General features: G+C 32.9%; 2 long non-coding RNA genes across 3 annotated transcripts; both read left to right on the top strand.

Annotated features, from left to right (window-relative positions):
* Window positions 1–594: 594 nt before the first annotated feature.
* On the top strand, window positions 595–2,142 carry LOC145822716 (uncharacterized). Of its 2 annotated transcripts, XR_014364391.1 has the most exons (5): window positions 595–744; window positions 1,247–1,297; window positions 1,399–1,529; window positions 1,626–1,766; window positions 2,067–2,142. It is a non-coding gene; the product is annotated as an uncharacterized LOC145822716 (long non-coding RNA). The 2 variants fall into 2 exon arrangements; XR_014364390.1 differs by having other exon boundaries at window positions 1,247–1,529.
* Window positions 2,143–2,152: 10 nt separating this feature from the next.
* LOC145822717 (uncharacterized) lies at window positions 2,153–5,781 on the top strand. Its single transcript, XR_014364392.1, has 3 exons — window positions 2,153–2,240; window positions 3,309–3,436; window positions 4,820–5,781. It is a non-coding gene; the product is annotated as an uncharacterized LOC145822717 (long non-coding RNA).
* The last annotated feature ends 655 nt before the right edge of the window (window positions 5,782–6,436 follow it).

Genomic DNA, 6,436 nt, shown 5'->3' with positions numbered 1-6,436 from the left:
AAACATATGATGCCATTCCATTTTGATGGTGATTTTTCTATTTCAAGACAGAAGATCGCGGGTATTGTGGAATCTGTTACAAAATCCAAATACAAGATATGATGACGAAACATTATTTTTGAGACTTTAATATCTATTATTATTAATATTATATATTATATTCCCCCAACTTGCCAAAGAATTAACCATATTTGAAAATTGATGTATACATATATATATATATCTATATAATAAGGCACAAAAGTTTTTGAAAAATGTATCAAAATGTATGTGAGATACATTTTGATCCAATGGTTTACATTGCCTCATCTAAATTTCAATGGTGGAGATGTGTCCATTTCCCGCCCAAACTTAAATGGCATCATCACTCTCTCTCTCTTCTCATCTCTCTTTCACAGATACATCTCTCTCCCTTCTCTCTTCCGTTTCTCTTGCGATGACCACATCTCTTCTCCCTCGCCGGAGACCCAATCCCTCATCTCAAGACATGGTAGGGCAACAGACCCATATCAAAATGCAGACCCATAAAGGAGATATTAGAGATCGGAAGCTCCATTTGCGAGCGACCTCTCGCGGAGTCCATTTTGTTTCAGCAACAGTTGCAGGATGGTGGCATCGGGGCGATTGGGCATTACACCTGGTTCTAGGGTTTTGAAAACCCCTCTCAGTGACGATGCGACCTGGAAACGCCTTCGAGAGGCAGAGTTCGATGAAGACTCCATCAGAAGAAGGGACAAAGCTGAGGTTTATCTAATTGATTTTTATATTTATTGATCTGTTTACATTTATTGATTTTTTTTTGTTTGTTTCTTTTATTGTAATTTATTGATCTTTATGTGAAAATCAAGAACATATACTCATATTTATACAAAAAAAAGTTCATTTTGATGGGTTTTATTGGATTACTAGGAATTTCACTTATTGTGTTCATGATCAGATACATACATACATACAGAGAGCTCAAATCAAAGAGAAAAATTGTGGGTAGTAAAGAAGTAAATAAAAAAGTAAAGAATTACAAACAGAGTATTACAATTGTGGTAGGACATTTACAAACAGAGTATTACAATTACAAACAGAATGGTTTCATTCAGATTTCATTTATTATTGTTTTTTTTTTTTTTTAATTGTTGGGTTTTGATTGTTGTGAAATAGTAAATCTCCAATTTTTTTTTTCTTCCATTTAATTTATTATTAATTTTTTTTTGTTTTTTACTCTAATATTTTCTATTTGTGAAATCTTCAGAATCTCCATTTTGTGTCTGAATATGGCAAGGAAGCTACTGCTGGTTTGAAGGTAATTTCACATGCTTCCAACTCAACCTTTATTTCTCTTAGGCTTTTATCATTTCTAAATCTTTGAATGGGTTCTGTGAGTCTCCATCCTCCACCGTCGAGAGTTTGATGAGTTAGCCACCATGTCTTCACAAAGCAAACGCAGAGAGATGGATTTGATGAAACTGTAAATCTCCATAGTCAACCCCAACGATCCCCATCCCTTCCCCAAATCTCACAAAATCATCGTCAGGGTATCTTTTCATTTTCACTTTCTTCCATTTTCTCACCTGCCAAACTGCCTATTTTCAATTTTTCTCACCAGATTTTTTTTGGATTTTTCTTTTCAGGCGGCTGAGGCTGGGGATTACATGACTTGCTTTTGGGCCCTAGATCACAAGCCACAGTCTACGATCACCATTGATTTTGATTGGAAGACTGGTGTGGCTGCTAAGGATTGGACCAACGTTGCTAAGAAAGGCACAATCGATGTGAGTATCTATCTTTCTCTGTGTCTGCCTCTCTTGCTTTCTTTCTCTGTATGTTTGTGTTTTTTTTTTTTTTTTTTCATTCGCTAAGTTCCATTGATGTTGGGTTTGTGGTGATTTAGAAATTTTTTTAGTTTGTTGGTGACAATGAGCTTTGTGTTGCACATTTGAATGGGTGGTAAGGATTTTCCAATTAGTAATGTTTTGATTGGGGTAAATGGTGATGTTTTTTAGTTTGTTTCATGGTCTGCTGCTAAGTTTTTTTTTTTAATGTTTGATTTTATTTTGCTTTTTTGTTTTTAGGGGTTTTCCTGTTTGGTTGAAGTATGTTCCAGGCATCAGCAATCTTTCAAGGTCTCTCTCTCTCTCTCTCTCTCTCTCTCTCTCTCTCTCTCAAGATTAATCTAAAAAATTGTCCAAATGATGAAGGATGAGAAGTTGTTTGAGTCTCAAGGTGGTCCTATCATCATCTCCCAGGTGTGGCTTTTTGTGTTTCTTTGCCTCTTTTTCTATAATAAAGTTTATTTTTATCTGAATTTGTATATCATGCAGTGGTTGCCTGAATGCAGTGGCTATCTGAATTTGTATATCATAAAGTTTCTTTGCCTCTTTTGAAATAGTATAATAGCTTCGATAAAGCCGTTATATTTTCATACATCATGCAATGGTTACCTTATCAGGGGATGATTTCAATGCTTTTTTGTGAAGTAGATTGTTAAATTGATTATTAGGGGAAGATTTCAATGCTTGATTTTGGTTATTAATTTGATAGAACCTTTTGTAGGTCTCATAAGGAAATGTCTCTGAAGATGATAATAACAGCTTTTGGCATTTGAGTTCTACTTGGCTTTTGAAAAATCTTGCATCGATTAGTTTTGAGCATAACTAAAAATAATACATAAGTTCTACTTGGCTTTTGTTCCAAATGGATATTTTGCTCTCTGTTTTTGGTGAAACCACGGTTGGTTTCTTCTTATTTGGGCTGTCATTCTCTCTCTCAATTTGGGTTTATTTCCTGTTTTTGTTGATATTGTATGGCGACTGTGGTTTTAGTAATTGAAGGAATTTATACTTATTTGCAATGTTTATAGTTCTTTCCGAAAAATGAGAGTGCAGAAGACTGAGTCTAACTTCTTTAGTTCTTTGTTTACATTAGCAAAATGAGGTGTTCCCTTCTCTCTCTTTTTTCCTCTCCCATTTTCTCTTTGTTTTTGTTTACCTCTGAAGGAATTTGTTTTTGTTTTTGTTTACCTCTGATGAGGTGTTCAATTTTTTGACTGCTGTTGGGAAAGAGTCGATTGTTCTCTCACCTTCAGTTCAATTTCAGTTCAATTTTATTTGGTATTTTCAGTTCAAATTTATTTGGGCCGTCATTGTCTCTCTCAATTTGTGTTTATTTCCTGTTTTTGTTGATGTTGTATGGCGACTGTGGTTTTAGTAATTGAAGGAATTTATACTTCTTTGCAATGTTTATAGTTCTTTCCGAAAAATGAGAGTGCAGAAGACTGAGTCTAACATTGTGCTTAATTTGTCACCTGAAAACAGTCAGAATGGAAAGTTCAGCTATGGTTATGCAAGCTCCCCTGGAAAAAGGTCTACAATGGAAGATTTTTATGAGACAAGAATTGATGGTGTGGATGGAGAGATAGTTGGTCTCTTTGGAGTTTTTGATGGTGTGTATTTCTCTCTCTCTCTCTGCCATCCACATAACCTTTGGTTTCCTTGAAGAAATAATGTTATTGATGCATAGTAGACTATGTTTGCTAAATGTGAATAATTATAAGTTATATTTGAATTGAAGTACTGATAAAGGATTCTACATACAGTTCCTCATGCAAATATGTCTCTGCCTCTATCCGTCTGTTGTCTGTTATCTCTTTCTCTCTCAATGATTGAATAAATGGATTACTTTTATAAAAAAATGTTTCTGGTGGTTGCATAAGCATTCACTTATTGGCTTTGGATTGAATCAATCTAATGGATTGTTATACTTCAGAATCATCCAGATAGATAGCTATCAATCATAGATAGCCAACAGATAAATAGCTATACTGGTTTGTTTATCCCAATTCACAATCAATCTGCAAACCAAATTCACAATCAATCAATCTATAAACATTTCAGATTAAAGTATAGTTATTTGTAGTTATTTCTCAAACAGATAGCTATACTTTGAGTGGTAGTCAAGTTGATTGTTTGAGAAATAATTTGCCACAGTACCAGTCAAGAGAACACCATTTTGAACTAAGATCTATGTATGATCTATGTCAAGAGAACACCATTTTAGTTCAACTCAAACAAACTAAAGTTTAGCTATCTGTTTAGAATTTTAGTTTAGCTATCTTGACATAGATCATACATAGTTTAGCTATACTTTAGTTCAACTCAAACAAACTTTAGTAGTGATTGATTTTAATAACACCATTTTTACCTAACTTCTTGGAAATCACCATTTTGAGCTTCTCGCGAGGTTGTTTTTCTTTTTGATTATTTGTTTTTATTGATTGATTAATAACATATTTTGTATAAGCTATTTTTTTTTATTATTAATAGTTAGTATAGAGTATGTGTGTGTTCAAATTGTGAGATGGGTTTTTATATTTGGTTAAACATTCTGGAGAGTAATTGAGTAATTGAGGGAATTACTGACTTCTTTCAGTTAGCAATGGGTTTAGTTATGAGTTTTTGAATTTTGGTTCGAAGCTCTTGCAAGTTTGATGATCTTCACAATCTTCTCTTTGTTATGTTTCTTTTTCATTTTTTATTTATGTAGCTTTCAATTTATTTGGATTGGTGCTTATAAACCTTAAACTGATATGTATTTGTTTTTCTTTTTTGTGTTGTCAGGCATGGGTCTTGACATTAGATTTATATCCAGTAGCACACTCAATTAAGTAGAATTTGGGACCATCACTTAACAATGCCCTTTTATTTCATTTTTTATTTTATTTTAGTTCATTTAATTTTTAATTTTATTTATTTATTTATTTTTCCATTACTTGCAAGTGCATTTTAGAAAGGAGCTTCATGAAATATAAAATTCAGTTCTCTTACAGGTGAGGACTTTGATTGTGAAAGTTGTTATCTGTCATACAAAAACTGGTATGTATAGTTGATCGCTCCTCTCTTGCTGTAATCATCCATTTCCTTTTATTTCATTTTTTATTTTATTTAATTTTTAATTTAATTTATTTATTTTTCCATTACTTGCAAGTGCATTTTGGAAAGGAGCTTCATGAAATATGAATTCAGTTCACTTACAGGTGAGGATTTTGATTGTGATTGGTGTTATCTGTCATACAAAAACTGGTATGTATAGTTGATCTCTCCTCTCTTGCTGTAATCATTTGCTTCTGATATGGCATATTTAAGGATCCCTCTAATAATCTACTTTAGTAATTGCAATTCCGTATAAAGATTTACCTTACTCCCATTACATGTCGGTGGAACATGATGAAGTCCAGTCCCACTAATCTCCTTGCATGTGGGCTTATGCCTGAAACCTGAACTTTGGTGGTGCTTCTTAACGTTCAAGTCGTTAGAAGAGTGTAAGAATAACCTAAACTCTTACATTAGGAAAAAATACACAGACACTCTCCAGGTTTTGCTTTAAAGTTAATGATTTTAGTGTAAACTATTTTAATGATTTGGTTGGTGAGAAAGTGTGGGAAATAGTAAAGAAAGTGAAATTTGGGTTTCCTTTGGCTAATAATTGGTTACTATGTTTAGTTGCTCTGAAAGTTGGGATTGTGTTCACTGAATTGAAAAGATTTGGACTCATCAATGCAACTAACTATTAGAGTGTTGATGATCTTAATTGAATTGGGTTGTTGGACTATTTGTCGATTTGTTCAATTTTTAGGTATTTTTCTTAATTGACTTGGGTTATTTGTTCGATTTGTTCTTAATTGACTTGGGTTATGTTTAGGTATTTAGATTGTTCTGAAACACACAAGTTTGGTTCAACTTGATGCCATTTTAGTTTATGATATTCTCTTTCTGTAATTTTGATTTTTAGTTTTATTTTGTGGAGAAATTGTATCATTTTTTTTATTGTTATTGGATTAAATAAAATTGTATCTCTTTCAATAAGCCTATGTTCTTTTGTCTAATCTTTTGTGATTATTTAGCAGTAAGTATTGAACCCAAGAATTTTAGTTTTATGATCTGGGTTTGGTGTGATTTTAGGGAGAGGATCTGGGTGTGATGTTTTTATTGGGGCATTTTTTAAGTGGTTGTTCTTTTGGGACTTTTTTTAGGTTGCCAAGTTTCCAAAGTCACCTGTAGTTTGGCCCTCATTTTGATTTTTGTTTTTCTAAACCTTAAATCAAAACACCTAGAATATATTGGAATCATGTTGTTGTACAATTTATACATAACCCATTTGGTTTAGCCAATATCTATTGGTCCAATTTTAGCCAATATCATGTTGTTGTACAGTTTATACATAACCCATTTGGGTGTGATATTGGAATCATGTTGTTGTACAGTTTATACATAACACATTGAGCCAAATGTTTTAAAATGGCTGACTTGGAAACACCCACAAGTCTACTATGGAATGAGTAGTAGCTGCTGTTTTGTGGATTGTGGTTAACACTTTGGTTCTCTCTTTCATTTATTCATCTAATATTTGCATTTGTATCATTTGGTGGTAATATTTGCTATGGAGT

This window comes from Camellia sinensis, chromosome 3 (assembly GCF_055761805.1).
Source record: "Camellia sinensis isolate YWXY chromosome 3, ASM5576180v1, whole genome shotgun sequence".
Classification (NCBI taxonomy): Eukaryota; Viridiplantae; Streptophyta; class Magnoliopsida; order Ericales; family Theaceae; genus Camellia; species Camellia sinensis.
The sequence above is the reverse complement of the archived record's forward strand: the minus strand, read 5'-3'. Positions and strand labels throughout refer to the sequence as shown.